Below are 15,986 nucleotides of genomic sequence, written 5' to 3'. Positions count from 1 at the left end.
AACCGCCACGTTCCTTAATTGTTATAACAAGAAATATATCACAGCAAATGAAAATGAAAAGCCTACGACACCGGGAGTTCCCAGGCGGTCCCCCATCCAAGTACTATCCCGGCCCGACGATGCTTAACTTCCGTGATCAGACGAGAACGGGTGTGTTCATCGTGGTATGGCCGTAGACATTAGTAGGTGCAAATACGTGCAATTTATTTTGACGTTGTGATCAAATTTTTTTATTTAATTTCTTTGAGTTACTTAGGACAAGGCGTATGCATGGATTATCTATTAGACTTTAAGGTTATAGTTTTGTGAAAAAAACAATGTTTTTTTAAAGATGTGTGGCTATAAAAATAGCCGTTGTTTTCTGAGTGTAGCGGTTTACTTCTTCTGTCCTTTGTCGTTCTTCTTTGGGAGTAAGACAGCTTGAATGTTTGGCAAAACACCACCAGCTGCAATGGTTACACCGCTCAAAAGTTTGTTTAATTCTTCATCATTACGAACAGCCAATTGTAAATGTCTTGGAATAATCCTAGCTTTTTTGTTGTCTCTTGCTGCGTTACCAGCCAACTCCAATATCTCAGCAGATAAATATTCCAAGACGGCTGCTAAGTAAACTGGTGCTCCAGATCCAATTCGGTTAGCATAGTGCCCTCTACGAAGGAATCTATGCACTCTACCGACTGGAAATTGAAGTCCAGCTCTTGAGGATCTTGTCTTGGCTTTAGCCTTAGCTTTTCCACCTTTTCCACGTCCAGACATAACTGCGATTTGATTTGTAAGTTAATACAAAAACGTACGAATATTTAACGTAAGTGTTAACGAAATAAACTTTACTCGTTTTTTCATCATAAAAATAGGATCGAAATCATGTTTTTTTAACCAATCATAATTAAGTATTAAACAAAAGATTTTTTTTTTAACCAATTAAATTGCGTATCGGCGTTTTCGGATCGAATTCGATCCGATTTTTTTACTTATAAACAAAAAGTTTTGACTTGCAGTTTAATGCTTATTTACAAGTTAAGTAGCAAAAATTTTTAACCATGTCTGACGCAGCAGCTAAAGGAGGAAAACAGGCACCTAAAGTAGCCAAGAAAGGTGAAAAAAGAGCCGGCAAAAAAGGAGGAAAGATTGGTGGAACTGGTGAAAAGAAACGCAAGAGAAAGAGAAAGGAAAGTTATGCTATTTACATCTACAATGTTTTGAAACAAGTTCACCCAGATGTCGGAGTTTCAAGCAAAGCTATGAGCATCATGAACTCATTTGTCAACGACATCTTTGAGCGCATTGCTTCCGAAGCTTCGCGTTTGGCTCTTCAAAACAAAAAGTCGACCATCTCTTCTCGTGAAATTCAAACCGCAGTACGTCTTCTCTTGCCTGGAGAACTTGCAAAACACGCAGTCAGTGAAGGAACAAAAGCCGTCACAAAATACACAAGCAGCAAGTAAACCAACGTCTACCAAACACAAACGGTCTTTTTTAAGACCACACATCTTTAAAAAAACATTTACTTGGCGTCACTACAAGTTAACCGAAGTTAATAAAACTTCTAAATAATGTGCTTAAGAACACTAGCCTACATTTAAAATACTTCCCCATGTGTGTGTGGATTAGCTTCACTTTTCATACGTATTATTAGCTGTACTTGCAGAAAAGACAAGTACATTGATCCATGTTATTGCTTACATTTAACTTAACCCAGCTTTTCACGGAAACACTCCCAGGCAAATTAACCCTACAAAGTATTTCTAAATTTTTTTTGTGTCATATATGACATAGTATCGTATAGCAATAAATGTAACTGTGACAAGACTTTACACATTGTGTAATTTGGAAGCGTGCACAAAGTAATGTTTTAAAAGATTTGTGGCTATAAAAATAGCCGTTTTTGTTGAGCAATGACAACGCTTAACCTCCGAATCCGTAAAGAGTTCTTCCTTGACGTTTTAAGGCATAAACAACATCCATAGCGGTAACGGTCTTGCGTTTAGCGTGCTCTGTGTAGGTTACAGCATCACGAATAACATTCTCTAAGAAAACCTTCAGTACACCTCTGGTTTCCTCATAGATAAGGCCAGAGATACGTTTGACACCACCTCGTCGAGCAAGACGCCGAATAGCAGGTTTTGTGATTCCCTGAATGTTATCACGAAGAATTTTTCGGTGACGTTTAGCACCTCCTTTTCCCAATCCTTTACCTCCTTTTCCGCGTCCAGACATATTGATATAGTTGCGTACAGAACGAGTACAAAAACAACGTTTGAGTTAACAGAATTCAGACAGCTTTAAAAAGAGGCCATAAAATTACCTACTGCTCGTGGAAACACCCTAATTAACCAATAGAGTTGCGTCATTACAAAATGTTCCGAACATTTTGTACATTTTTTTAAGTAAAACTGTAGTTTTTTTTAAAAATTCGTGGTCTTAATGTTTCAGTAAGGCAATAAATTTGGCATCGTTGGAATTCGCCAAACCTTCTGCTACTTACTAAAAAAAAAAAAAGTCAAAAGCTTTTGTGTATCAGAAGATACAGCCGTTTTCCCGTAGCCAAAAAACACAGATTTTATAAAAATGTTAAAGTAATGAGCGTAATGTCATTATGCAGCCAATCAGAAATTACTTTCTTAGCACCAATCAAATGGTTTGTTTTGAACCTTAGCTGTCAATCAATATGAGAAATAAAACTTTGGCGCGATAGTGCATTTTAGACCGTCTTGTGTATCCGTACTACATCGACTTCTTAAAATATGGCTCGTACAAAGCAAACTGCACGTAAATCTACTGGAGGAAAGGCTCCACGAAAACAACTCGCCACTAAAGCTGCGAGGAAAAGCGCACCAGCTACTGGAGGAGTGAAAAAACCACATCGTTACAGACCTGGTACAGTTGCTCTCAGAGAAATCAGAAGATACCAGAAGTCAACCGAGCTCTTGATCCGCAAGTTGCCTTTCCAGCGTCTTGTGCGAGAAATTGCTCAGGACTTCAAAACAGATCTGCGATTCCAGAGCACAGCCGTTATGGCTCTGCAAGAGGCTTCTGAAGCGTACCTTGTTGGCTTGTTCGAGGATACTAACTTGTGTGCCATTCACGCAAAACGAGTTACAATCATGCCTAAAGACATCCAGTTGGCAAGAAGAATTCGTGGGGAACGTGCCTAAGCATCTTACCAAACAAAAAACGGCTATTTTTATAGCCACACATCCATAAAAAATATTACGGCTAGCTTTTTATATCAAACTTTGTCCTGCTTTCTGTTTAAATTTTATGCTACATAAAAATTTTATGCTACATAAAGTTTGACAATGTTAAAAATATGAAGGGCAAGAAAAGTAAAAGCAAGAAAATAAGAAATTTAAAAACGAAAATACTTAAACTTAGGGAATCTAATCTTAAATTTACTCTTTTTTAACTGTTTAAGTGACTTAAACAAGTTTAACTTTGTACCAAGATAATGTTTTTTTGTAAATGTGTGGCTATAAAAATAGCCGTTTGTTAATGTAATAGCCAGATACACACAAATTATTTTTTTGCGGTCTTCTTTGCTGCCTTTTTGGGAGTCTTTTTGACCTTCTTTGCTGCAGGTTTTTTAGCAACAGGCTTCTTTGTGGGTTTCTTAGCTGCTGGTTTCTTAGCCGAGGCTTTCTTTGTGGCAGGCTTCTTTGCTGCTTTCTTTGGCGTGCTCTTCTTTGCTGGCTTCTTTTTTGGTGTACTTTTCTTTGCAGTAGGCTTCTTTGCCGTTGGCTTTTTTGCTGCGGCCTTTTTCTTAGGTTTTTCTTTTTTTACCTGACCTAGCTTGAATGATCCAGAAGCACCAGTGCCTTTAGTTTGAATCAAATCGCCTGATGTTACTCCTCGTTTAAGAGCCATTTTCAGATGATGATCTGAGTTTTCAGCAACTTTGTAATTTGCATGAATATATTTTGTAATAGCTTGGCGAGATGAACCACCGCGTTCCTTTAGGGTAGCGATAGCAGCCTTGATCATGTCCACATATTTAGGGTGATCAGCTGTCTTCTTTGCAGCAGGTTTCTTCTTGGGTGCGATTTTCTTTGGAGAAGCTGCTTCACTCATTTTTAATGTTTTCTTACAACAATCCAACGATAAACGATGCTTGTTATCACAGTAGAAGTATACTAAACATTACCGTGTAAATGAGATATAATTTAAGACGGTGCGAAGTATGCGGACGTAAAAGTACCACTCCCGGGAATTGATTTGGCGCGAAAACAGAAATGTGTGTTTCTGTACATCGTATAATGTCCGTTTTGGGTGCCGCGACTATGCGAAAGCATGTTAATTTTTATTTGTAGTACGACGCAATAGTCTGCAAGAGAAGCTGCTGGAGTTTGAGGTCTTCAGCATTACATCTAGTCTGTTAATTTGGGCTTCTTCCGCGCTCGTGTTAGGATTTTCATAAAGCGTTCTTTGGTTTGCGTTGCGTATGTCGGCCTACATCATCGACACGGCCTGTTTCCGGCTATTAGGAGCAATTCATATATTGGGCACTGCGTTTCGACTTTTTTATTAGACCACAGTAAAAAAATTCACTCACAGAAGTCCCTTTCTTTCATGGCTACAAACACGAAGAATTCTGTCGTAAGTAAAACGAATGCGCAAGCCAAAATGACGATGGGGCGAAGTCATAAGCATGGCCCTGTGGCCCAATGGATAAGGCATCTGACTACGAATCAGGGGATTCCAGGTTCGACTCCTGGCAGGGTCGCACTGTCGCATTTCGGCTGCATGGTCTACTGTGTAACGCGCGCGCACGTTCTGGCGTAATGCGTTGATAAACGGAATGTACGCAGACATATTGGAAAGTAATATCACGCACTTAGTATCGTCGCCTTTGTTAGCATTCATGTAAGTTACCATCCACTCGCTACAGTCGCTCTCCATCCTACGGCTAAATCAACAGCCGTGATTTTTACTATGTCGCCGTCCATCCGTACGCGGTGACAGTTGTAAGCTTTACAGTAACGTGACATGCTCCACAAGCAGTTACGGTGTGTGGACGATGCCTATCATGGCAACGCTTGTTCTTTATCGCTTCTCGGCCTAATGGCTAAGATCAAGTGTAGTATCTGTTCTTATCAGTTTAATATCTGGTAGGCCATTCTCTGAATGGTCAGTATATTAATCTGATTTTTGGCCTTGGGTCATGGAGGTGGATTCATTCACGCCGTGACCACGGGTTGCCTTGGTGTTGCACTATTACCGATGGCGGCCCACATAAGCAATAAAAGAATAATAGCAGTCCTCTTTCCGACGGCACTCTGCATAGTCTACGGCGGGAACAAAACGCGTACACTGGGGGAGAATACAGCCTATGCCCCGCGACACGGCAGTTTATAACACACTCAAGCCACAAGCATTAACAAACTTTGAAGGGTACCCTCATGCTACGGTGCAGTTCCAACTCATACTTACCTGACGGGGAAGTAAAGACTGATCAATGAGGGTTTTCTTCCAGAGTGAGGCTCTTGCATTGCACTACGCTTGGGCTGACCTCTGCGATTACTGCAAACGTCAGTAACTCGACCGTACAATTTCTGGTAGTGGGGGCCTGCGTCCGCGCTCGCCCCCTCCTTAAGTCAAAATGAATGAGCTTAGAAAAGTTGCGCGGCCAAATGTCGGTGGTGACTTAAACGCTAAGGTAAAACCTCGCTTGGCTGTTACGAAACGTGATTGCGATATAAGTCCTCGGAAGGCGGCGGAATTTTATTTTATTTGCCATTCCGTCAGGGTTATTGGATGATCGGCAATAGATCGAGTTTGTATGCATTTGAAAGCTCTTTTTTCTCGTACTATCACCTGAAAATGTCGTAGGAAAATGTCATAGGAAACACTTTCAACAACCGCCACGTTCCTTAATTGTTATAACAAGAAATATATCACAGCAAATGAAAATGAAAAGCCTACGACACCGGGAGTTCCCAGGCGGTCCCCCATCCAAGTACTATCCCGGCCCGACGATGCTTAACTTCCGTGATCAGACGAGAACGGGTGTGTTCATCGTGGTATGGCCGTAGACATTAGTAGGTGCAAATACGTGCAATTTATTTTGACGTTGTGATCAAATTTTTTTATTTAATTTCTTTGAGTTACTTAGGACAAGGCGTATGCATGGATTATCTATTAGACTTTAAGGTTATAGTTTTGTGAAAAAAACAATGTTTTTTTAAAGATGTGTGGCTATAAAAATAGCCGTTGTTTTCTGAGTGTAGCGGTTTACTTCTTCTGTCCTTTGTCGTTCTTCTTTGGGAGTAAGACAGCTTGAATGTTTGGCAAAACACCACCAGCTGCAATGGTTACACCGCTCAAAAGTTTGTTTAATTCTTCATCATTACGAACAGCCAATTGTAAATGTCTTGGAATAATCCTAGCTTTTTTGTTGTCTCTTGCTGCGTTACCAGCCAACTCCAATATCTCAGCAGATAAATATTCCAAGACGGCTGCTAAGTAAACTGGTGCTCCAGATCCAATTCGGTTAGCATAGTGCCCTCTACGAAGGAATCTATGCACTCTACCGACTGGAAATTGAAGTCCAGCTCTTGAGGATCTTGTCTTGGCTTTAGCCTTAGCTTTTCCACCTTTTCCACGTCCAGACATAACTGCGATTTGATTTGTAAGTTAATACAAAAACGTACGAATATTTAACGTAAGTGTTAACGAAATAAACTTTACTCGTTTTTTCATCATAAAAATAGGATCGAAATCATGTTTTTTTAACCAATCATAATTAAGTATTAAACAAAAGATTTTTTTTTTAACCAATTAAATTGCGTATCGGCGTTTTCGGATCGAATTCGATCCGATTTTTTTACTTATAAACAAAAAGTTTTGACTTGCAGTTTAATGCTTATTTACAAGTTAAGTAGCAAAAATTTTTAACCATGTCTGACGCAGCAGCTAAAGGAGGAAAACAGGCACCTAAAGTAGCCAAGAAAGGTGAAAAAAGAGCCGGCAAAAAAGGAGGAAAGATTGGTGGAACTGGTGAAAAGAAACGCAAGAGAAAGAGAAAGGAAAGTTATGCTATTTACATCTACAATGTTTTGAAACAAGTTCACCCAGATGTCGGAGTTTCAAGCAAAGCTATGAGCATCATGAACTCATTTGTCAACGACATCTTTGAGCGCATTGCTTCCGAAGCTTCGCGTTTGGCTCTTCAAAACAAAAAGTCGACCATCTCTTCTCGTGAAATTCAAACCGCAGTACGTCTTCTCTTGCCTGGAGAACTTGCAAAACACGCAGTCAGTGAAGGAACAAAAGCCGTCACAAAATACACAAGCAGCAAGTAAACCAACGTCTACCAAACACAAACGGTCTTTTTTAAGACCACACATCTTTAAAAAAACATTTACTTGGCGTCACTACAAGTTAACCGAAGTTAATAAAACTTCTAAATAATGTGCTTAAGAACACTAGCCTACATTTAAAATACTTCCCCATGTGTGTGTGGATTAGCTTCACTTTTCATACGTATTATTAGCTGTACTTGCAGAAAAGACAAGTACATTGATCCATGTTATTGCTTACATTTAACTTAACCCAGCTTTTCACGGAAACACTCCCAGGCAAATTAACCCTACAAAGTATTTCTAAATTTTTTTTGTGTCATATATGACATAGTATCGTATAGCAATAAATGTAACTGTGACAAGACTTTACACATTGTGTAATTTGGAAGCGTGCACAAAGTAATGTTTTAAAAGATTTGTGGCTATAAAAATAGCCGTTTTTGTTGAGCAATGACAACGCTTAACCTCCGAATCCGTAAAGAGTTCTTCCTTGACGTTTTAAGGCATAAACAACATCCATAGCGGTAACGGTCTTGCGTTTAGCGTGCTCTGTGTAGGTTACAGCATCACGAATAACATTCTCTAAGAAAACCTTCAGTACACCTCTGGTTTCCTCATAGATAAGGCCAGAGATACGTTTGACACCACCTCGTCGAGCAAGACGCCGAATAGCAGGTTTTGTGATTCCCTGAATGTTATCACGAAGAATTTTTCGGTGACGTTTAGCACCTCCTTTTCCCAATCCTTTACCTCCTTTTCCGCGTCCAGACATATTGATATAGTTGCGTACAGAACGAGTACAAAAACAACGTTTGAGTTAACAGAATTCAGACAGCTTTAAAAAGAGGCCATAAAATTACCTACTGCTCGTGGAAACACCCTAATTAACCAATAGAGTTGCGTCATTACAAAATGTTCCGAACATTTTGTACATTTTTTTAAGTAAAACTGTAGTTTTTTTAAAAATTCGTGGTCTTAATGTTTCAGTAAGGCAATAAATTTGGCATCGTTGGAATTCGCCAAACCTTCTGCTACTTACTAAAAAAAAAAAAAGTCAAAAGCTTTTGTGTATCAGAAGATACAGCCGTTTTCCCGTAGCCAAAAAACACAGATTTTATAAAAATGTTAAAGTAATGAGCGTAATGTCATTATGCAGCCAATCAGAAATTACTTTCTTAGCACCAATCAAATGGTTTGTTTTGAACCTTAGCTGTCAATCAATATGAGAAATAAAACTTTGGCGCGATAGTGCATTTTAGACCGTCTTGTGTATCCGTACTACATCGACTTCTTAAAATATGGCTCGTACAAAGCAAACTGCACGTAAATCTACTGGAGGAAAGGCTCCACGAAAACAACTCGCCACTAAAGCTGCGAGGAAAAGCGCACCAGCTACTGGAGGAGTGAAAAAACCACATCGTTACAGACCTGGTACAGTTGCTCTCAGAGAAATCAGAAGATACCAGAAGTCAACCGAGCTCTTGATCCGCAAGTTGCCTTTCCAGCGTCTTGTGCGAGAAATTGCTCAGGACTTCAAAACAGATCTGCGATTCCAGAGCACAGCCGTTATGGCTCTGCAAGAGGCTTCTGAAGCGTACCTTGTTGGCTTGTTCGAGGATACTAACTTGTGTGCCATTCACGCAAAACGAGTTACAATCATGCCTAAAGACATCCAGTTGGCAAGAAGAATTCGTGGGGAACGTGCCTAAGCATCTTACCAAACAAAAAACGGCTATTTTTATAGCCACACATCCATAAAAAATATTACGGCTAGCTTTTTATATCAAACTTTGTCCTGCTTTCTGTTTAAATTTTATGCTACATAAAAATTTTATGCTACATAAAGTTTGACAATGTTAAAAATATGAAGGGCAAGAAAAGTAAAAGCAAGAAAATAAGAAATTTAAAAACGAAAATACTTAAACTTAGGGAATCTAATCTTAAATTTACTCTTTTTTAACTGTTTAAGTGACTTAAACAAGTTTAACTTTGTACCAAGATAATGTTTTTTTGTAAATGTGTGGCTATAAAAATAGCCGTTTGTTAATGTAATAGCCAGATACACACAAATTATTTTTTTGCGGTCTTCTTTGCTGCCTTTTTGGGAGTCTTTTTGACCTTCTTTGCTGCAGGTTTTTTAGCAACAGGCTTCTTTGTGGGTTTCTTAGCTGCTGGTTTCTTAGCCGAGGCTTTCTTTGTGGCAGGCTTCTTTGCTGCTTTCTTTGGCGTGCTCTTCTTTGCTGGCTTCTTTTTTGGTGTACTTTTCTTTGCAGTAGGCTTCTTTGCCGTTGGCTTTTTTGCTGCGGCCTTTTTCTTAGGTTTTTCTTTTTTTACCTGACCTAGCTTGAATGATCCAGAAGCACCAGTGCCTTTAGTTTGAATCAAATCGCCTGATGTTACTCCTCGTTTAAGAGCCATTTTCAGATGATGATCTGAGTTTTCAGCAACTTTGTAATTTGCATGAATATATTTTGTAATAGCTTGGCGAGATGAACCACCGCGTTCCTTTAGGGTAGCGATAGCAGCCTTGATCATGTCCACATATTTAGGGTGATCAGCTGTCTTCTTTGCAGCAGGTTTCTTCTTGGGTGCGATTTTCTTTGGAGAAGCTGCTTCACTCATTTTTAATGTTTTCTTACAACAATCCAACGATAAACGATGCTTGTTATCACAGTAGAAGTATACTAAACATTACCGTGTAAATGAGATATAATTTAAGACGGTGCGAAGTATGCGGACGTAAAAGTACCACTCCCGGGAATTGATTTGGCGCGAAAACAGAAATGTGTGTTTCTGTACATCGTATAATGTCCGTTTTGGGTGCCGCGACTATGCGAAAGCATGTTAATTTTTATTTGTAGTACGACGCAATAGTCTGCAAGAGAAGCTGCTGGAGTTTGAGGTCTTCAGCATTACATCTAGTCTGTTAATTTGGGCTTCTTCCGCGCTCGTGTTAGGATTTTCATAAAGCGTTCTTTGGTTTGCGTTGCGTATGTCGGCCTACATCATCGACACGGCCTGTTTCCGGCTATTAGGAGCAATTCATATATTGGGCACTGCGTTTCGACTTTTTTATTAGACCACAGTAAAAAAATTCACTCACAGAAGTCCCTTTCTTTCATGGCTACAAACACGAAGAATTCTGTCGTAAGTAAAACGAATGCGCAAGCCAAAATGACGATGGGGCGAAGTCATAAGCATGGCCCTGTGGCCCAATGGATAAGGCATCTGACTACGAATCAGGGGATTCCAGGTTCGACTCCTGGCAGGGTCGCACTGTCGCATTTCGGCTGCATGGTCTACTGTGTAACGCGCGCGCACGTTCTGGCGTAATGCGTTGATAAACGGAATGTACGCAGACATATTGGAAAGTAATATCACGCACTTAGTATCGTCGCCTTTGTTAGCATTCATGTAAGTTACCATCCACTCGCTACAGTCGCTCTCCATCCTACGGCTAAATCAACAGCCGTGATTTTTACTATGTCGCCGTCCATCCGTACGCGGTGACAGTTGTAAGCTTTACAGTAACGTGACATGCTCCACAAGCAGTTACGGTGTGTGGACGATGCCTATCATGGCAACGCTTGTTCTTTATCGCTTCTCGGCCTAATGGCTAAGATCAAGTGTAGTATCTGTTCTTATCAGTTTAATATCTGGTAGGCCATTCTCTGAATGGTCAGTATATTAATCTGATTTTTGGCCTTGGGTCATGGAGGTGGATTCATTCACGCCGTGACCACGGGTTGCCTAGGTGTTGCACTATTACCGATGGCGGCCCACATAAGCAATAAAAGAATAATAGCAGTCCTCTTTCCGACGGCACTCTGCATAGTCTACGGCGGGAACAAAACGCGTACACTGGGGGAGAATACAGCCTATGCCCCGCGACACGGCAGTTTATAACACACTCAAGCCACAAGCATTAACAAACTTTGAAGGGTACCCTCATGCTACGGTGCAGTTCCAACTCATACTTACCTGACGGGGAAGTAAAGACTGATCAATGAGGGTTTTCTTCCAGAGTGAGGCTCTTGCATTGCACTACGCTTGGGCTGACCTCTGCGATTACTGCAAACGTCAGTAACTCGACCGTACAATTTCTGGTAGTGGGGGCCTGCGTCCGCGCTCGCCCCCTCCTTAAGTCAAAATGAATGAGCTTAGAAAAGTTGCGCGGCCAAATGTCGGTGGTGACTTAAACGCTAAGGTAAAACCTCGCTTGGCTGTTACGAAACGTGATTGCGATATAAGTCCTCGGAAGGCGGCGGAATTTTATTTTATTTGCCATTCCGTCAGGGTTATTGGATGATCGGCAATAGATCGAGTTTGTATGCATTTGAAAGCTCTTTTTTCTCGTACTATCACCTGAAAATGTCGTAGGAAAATGTCATAGGAAACACTTTCAACAACCGCCACGTTCCTTAATTGTTATAACAAGAAATATATCACAGCAAATGAAAATGAAAAGCCTACGACACCGGGAGTTCCCAGGCGGTCCCCCATCCAAGTACTATCCCGGCCCGACGATGCTTAACTTCCGTGATCAGACGAGAACGGGTGTGTTCATCGTGGTATGGCCGTAGACATTAGTAGGTGCAAATACGTGCAATTTATTTTGACGTTGTGATCAAATTTTTTTATTTAATTTCTTTGAGTTACTTAGGACAAGGCGTATGCATGGATTATCTATTAGACTTTAAGGTTATAGTTTTGTGAAAAAAACAATGTTTTTTTAAAGATGTGTGGCTATAAAAATAGCCGTTGTTTTCTGAGTGTAGCGGTTTACTTCTTCTGTCCTTTGTCGTTCTTCTTTGGGAGTAAGACAGCTTGAATGTTTGGCAAAACACCACCAGCTGCAATGGTTACACCGCTCAAAAGTTTGTTTAATTCTTCATCATTACGAACAGCCAATTGTAAATGTCTTGGAATAATCCTAGCTTTTTTGTTGTCTCTTGCTGCGTTACCAGCCAACTCCAATATCTCAGCAGATAAATATTCCAAGACGGCTGCTAAGTAAACTGGTGCTCCAGATCCAATTCGGTTAGCATAGTGCCCTCTACGAAGGAATCTATGCACTCTACCGACTGGAAATTGAAGTCCAGCTCTTGAGGATCTTGTCTTGGCTTTAGCCTTAGCTTTTCCACCTTTTCCACGTCCAGACATAACTGCGATTTGATTTGTAAGTTAATACAAAAACGTACGAATATTTAACGTAAGTGTTAACGAAATAAACTTTACTCGTTTTTTCATCATAAAAATAGGATCGAAATCATGTTTTTTTAACCAATCATAATTAAGTATTAAACAAAAGATTTTTTTTTTAACCAATTAAATTGCGTATCGGCGTTTTCGGATCGAATTCGATCCGATTTTTTTACTTATAAACAAAAAGTTTTGACTTGCAGTTTAATGCTTATTTACAAGTTAAGTAGCAAAAATTTTTAACCATGTCTGACGCAGCAGCTAAAGGAGGAAAACAGGCACCTAAAGTAGCCAAGAAAGGTGAAAAAAGAGCCGGCAAAAAAGGAGGAAAGATTGGTGGAACTGGTGAAAAGAAACGCAAGAGAAAGAGAAAGGAAAGTTATGCTATTTACATCTACAATGTTTTGAAACAAGTTCACCCAGATGTCGGAGTTTCAAGCAAAGCTATGAGCATCATGAACTCATTTGTCAACGACATCTTTGAGCGCATTGCTTCCGAAGCTTCGCGTTTGGCTCTTCAAAACAAAAAGTCGACCATCTCTTCTCGTGAAATTCAAACCGCAGTACGTCTTCTCTTGCCTGGAGAACTTGCAAAACACGCAGTCAGTGAAGGAACAAAAGCCGTCACAAAATACACAAGCAGCAAGTAAACCAACGTCTACCAAACACAAACGGTCTTTTTTAAGACCACACATCTTTAAAAAAACATTTACTTGGCGTCACTACAAGTTAACCGAAGTTAATAAAACTTCTAAATAATGTGCTTAAGAACACTAGCCTACATTTAAAATACTTCCCCATGTGTGTGTGGATTAGCTTCACTTTTCATACGTATTATTAGCTGTACTTGCAGAAAAGACAAGTACATTGATCCATGTTATTGCTTACATTTAACTTAACCCAGCTTTTCACGGAAACACTCCCAGGCAAATTAACCCTACAAAGTATTTCTAAATTTTTTTTGTGTCATATATGACATAGTATCGTATAGCAATAAATGTAACTGTGACAAGACTTTACACATTGTGTAATTTGGAAGCGTGCACAAAGTAATGTTTTAAAAGATTTGTGGCTATAAAAATAGCCGTTTTTGTTGAGCAATGACAACGCTTAACCTCCGAATCCGTAAAGAGTTCTTCCTTGACGTTTTAAGGCATAAACAACATCCATAGCGGTAACGGTCTTGCGTTTAGCGTGCTCTGTGTAGGTTACAGCATCACGAATAACATTCTCTAAGAAAACCTTCAGTACACCTCTGGTTTCCTCATAGATAAGGCCAGAGATACGTTTGACACCACCTCGTCGAGCAAGACGCCGAATAGCAGGTTTTGTGATTCCCTGAATGTTATCACGAAGAATTTTTCGGTGACGTTTAGCACCTCCTTTTCCCAATCCTTTACCTCCTTTTCCGCGTCCAGACATATTGATATAGTTGCGTACAGAACGAGTACAAAAACAACGTTTGAGTTAACAGAATTCAGACAGCTTTAAAAAGAGGCCATAAAATTACCTACTGCTCGTGGAAACACCGTAATTAACCAATAGAGTTGCGTCATTACAAAATGTTCCGAACATTTTGTACATTTTTTTAAGTAAAACTGTAGTTTTTTTAAAAATTCGTGGTCTTAATGTTTCAGTAAGGCAATAAATTTGGCATCGTTGGAATTCGCCAAACCTTCTGCTACTTACTAAAAAAAAAAAAAGTCAAAAGCTTTTGTGTATCAGAAGATACAGCCGTTTTCCCGTAGCCAAAAAACACAGATTTTATAAAAATGTTAAAGTAATGAGCGTAATGTCATTATGCAGCCAATCAGAAATTACTTTCTTAGCACCAATCAAATGGTTTGTTTTGAACCTTAGCTGTCAATCAATATGAGAAATAAAACTTTGGCGCGATAGTGCATTTTAGACCGTCTTGTGTATCCGTACTACATCGACTTCTTAAAATATGGCTCGTACAAAGCAAACTGCACGTAAATCTACTGGAGGAAAGGCTCCACGAAAACAACTCGCCACTAAAGCTGCGAGGAAAAGCGCACCAGCTACTGGAGGAGTGAAAAAACCACATCGTTACAGACCTGGTACAGTTGCTCTCAGAGATATCAGAAGATACCAGAAGTCAACCGAGCTCTTGATCCGCAAGTTGCCTTTCCAGCGTCTTGTGCGAGAAATTGCTCAGGACTTCAAAACAGATCTGCGATTCCAGAGCACAGCCGTTATGGCTCTGCAAGAGGCTTCTGAAGCGTACCTTGTTGGCTTGTTCGAGGATACTAACTTGTGTGCCATTCACGCAAAACGAGTTACAATCATGCCTAAAGACATCCAGTTGGCAAGAAGAATTCGTGGGGAACGTGCCTAAGCATCTTACCAAACAAAAAACGGCTATTTTTATAGCCACACATCCATAAAAAATATTACGGCTAGCTTTTTATATCAAACTTTGTCCTGCTTTCTGTTTAAATTTTATGCTACATAAAAATTTTATGCTACATAAAGTTTGACAATGTTAAAAATATGAAGGGCAAGAAAAGTAAAAGCAAGAAAATAAGAAATTTAAAAACGAAAATACTTAAACTTAGGGAATCTAATCTTAAATTTACTCTTTTTTAACTGTTTAAGTGACTTAAACAAGTTTAACTTTGTACCAAGATAATGTTTTTTTGTAAATGTGTGGCTATAAAAATAGCCGTTTGTTAATGTAATAGCCAGATACACACAAATTATTTTTTTGCGGTCTTCTTTGCTGCCTTTTTGGGAGTCTTTTTGACCTTCTTTGCTGCAGGTTTTTTAGCAACAGGCTTCTTTGTGGGTTTCTTAGCTGCTGGTTTCTTAGCCGAGGCTTTCTTTGTGGCAGGCTTCTTTGCTGCTTTCTTTGGCGTGCTCTTCTTTGCTGGCTTCTTTTTTGGTGTAATTTTCTTTGCAGTAGGCTTCTTTGCCGTTGGCTTTTTTGCTGCGGCCTTTTTCTTAGGTTTTTCTTTTTTTACCTGACCTAGCTTGAATGATCCAGAAGCACCAGTGCCTTTAGTTTGAATCAAATCGCCTGATGTTACTCCTCGTTTAAGAGCCATTTTCAGATGATGATCTGAGTTTTCAGCAACTTTGTAATTTGCATGAATATATTTTGTAATAGCTTGGCGAGATGAACCACCGCGTTCCTTTAGGGTAGCGATAGCAGCCTTGATCATGTCCACATATTTAGGGTGATCAGCTGTCTTCTTTGCAGCAGGTTTCTTCTTGGGTGCGATTTTCTTTGGAGAAGCTGCTTCACTCATTTTTAATGTTTTCTTACAACAATCCAACGATAAACGATGCTTGTTATCACAGTAGAAGTATACTAAACATTACCGTGTAAATGAGATATAATTTAAGACGGTGCGAAGTATGCGGACGTAAAAGTACCACTCCCGGGAATTGATTTGGCGCGAAAACAGAAATGTGTGTTTCTGTACATCGTATAATGTCCGTTTTGGGTGCCGCGACTATGCG

The 15,986-nt window shown here is 39.8% G+C and overlaps 9 non-coding genes across 9 annotated transcripts; 6 read left to right on the top strand and 3 right to left on the bottom strand.

The window, feature by feature from the left end:
* Positions 1–59: 59 nt before the first annotated feature.
* Positions 60–178, bottom strand: LOC130658113 (5S ribosomal RNA). The gene has a single exon (XR_008985330.1). It is a non-coding gene; the product is annotated as a 5S ribosomal RNA (ribosomal RNA).
* Positions 179–4,647: 4,469 nt separating this feature from the next.
* On the top strand, positions 4,648–4,720 carry Trnar-acg (transfer RNA arginine (anticodon ACG)). The gene has a single exon. It is a non-coding gene; the product is annotated as a tRNA-Arg (tRNA).
* A 322-nt stretch (positions 4,721–5,042) lies between these two features.
* LOC130661114 (U2 spliceosomal RNA) lies at positions 5,043–5,234 on the top strand. Its single transcript, XR_008988310.1, has one exon. It is a non-coding gene; the product is annotated as a U2 spliceosomal RNA (small nuclear RNA).
* Positions 5,235–5,419: 185 nt separating this feature from the next.
* Positions 5,420–5,584, top strand: LOC130660068 (U1 spliceosomal RNA). The gene has a single exon (XR_008987270.1). It is a non-coding gene; the product is annotated as a U1 spliceosomal RNA (small nuclear RNA).
* Positions 5,585–5,912: 328 nt separating this feature from the next.
* Positions 5,913–6,031, bottom strand: LOC130658112 (5S ribosomal RNA). Its single transcript, XR_008985329.1, has one exon. It is a non-coding gene; the product is annotated as a 5S ribosomal RNA (ribosomal RNA).
* A 4,468-nt stretch (positions 6,032–10,499) lies between these two features.
* Trnar-acg (transfer RNA arginine (anticodon ACG)) lies at positions 10,500–10,572 on the top strand. Its single transcript has one exon. It is a non-coding gene; the product is annotated as a tRNA-Arg (tRNA).
* A 322-nt stretch (positions 10,573–10,894) lies between these two features.
* LOC130661466 (U2 spliceosomal RNA) lies at positions 10,895–11,086 on the top strand. Its single transcript, XR_008988657.1, has one exon. It is a non-coding gene; the product is annotated as a U2 spliceosomal RNA (small nuclear RNA).
* A 185-nt stretch (positions 11,087–11,271) lies between these two features.
* On the top strand, positions 11,272–11,436 carry LOC130660067 (U1 spliceosomal RNA). Its single transcript, XR_008987269.1, has one exon. It is a non-coding gene; the product is annotated as a U1 spliceosomal RNA (small nuclear RNA).
* Positions 11,437–11,764: 328 nt separating this feature from the next.
* LOC130658110 (5S ribosomal RNA) lies at positions 11,765–11,883 on the bottom strand. The gene has a single exon (XR_008985327.1). It is a non-coding gene; the product is annotated as a 5S ribosomal RNA (ribosomal RNA).
* Between the last annotated feature and the right edge of the window lie 4,103 nt (positions 11,884–15,986).

This window comes from Hydractinia symbiolongicarpus, chromosome 9 (assembly GCF_029227915.1).
Source record: "Hydractinia symbiolongicarpus strain clone_291-10 chromosome 9, HSymV2.1, whole genome shotgun sequence".
NCBI lineage: Eukaryota > Metazoa > Cnidaria > Hydrozoa > Anthoathecata > Hydractiniidae > Hydractinia > Hydractinia symbiolongicarpus.
This window is presented reverse-complemented; position numbering and strand designations above follow the sequence as displayed.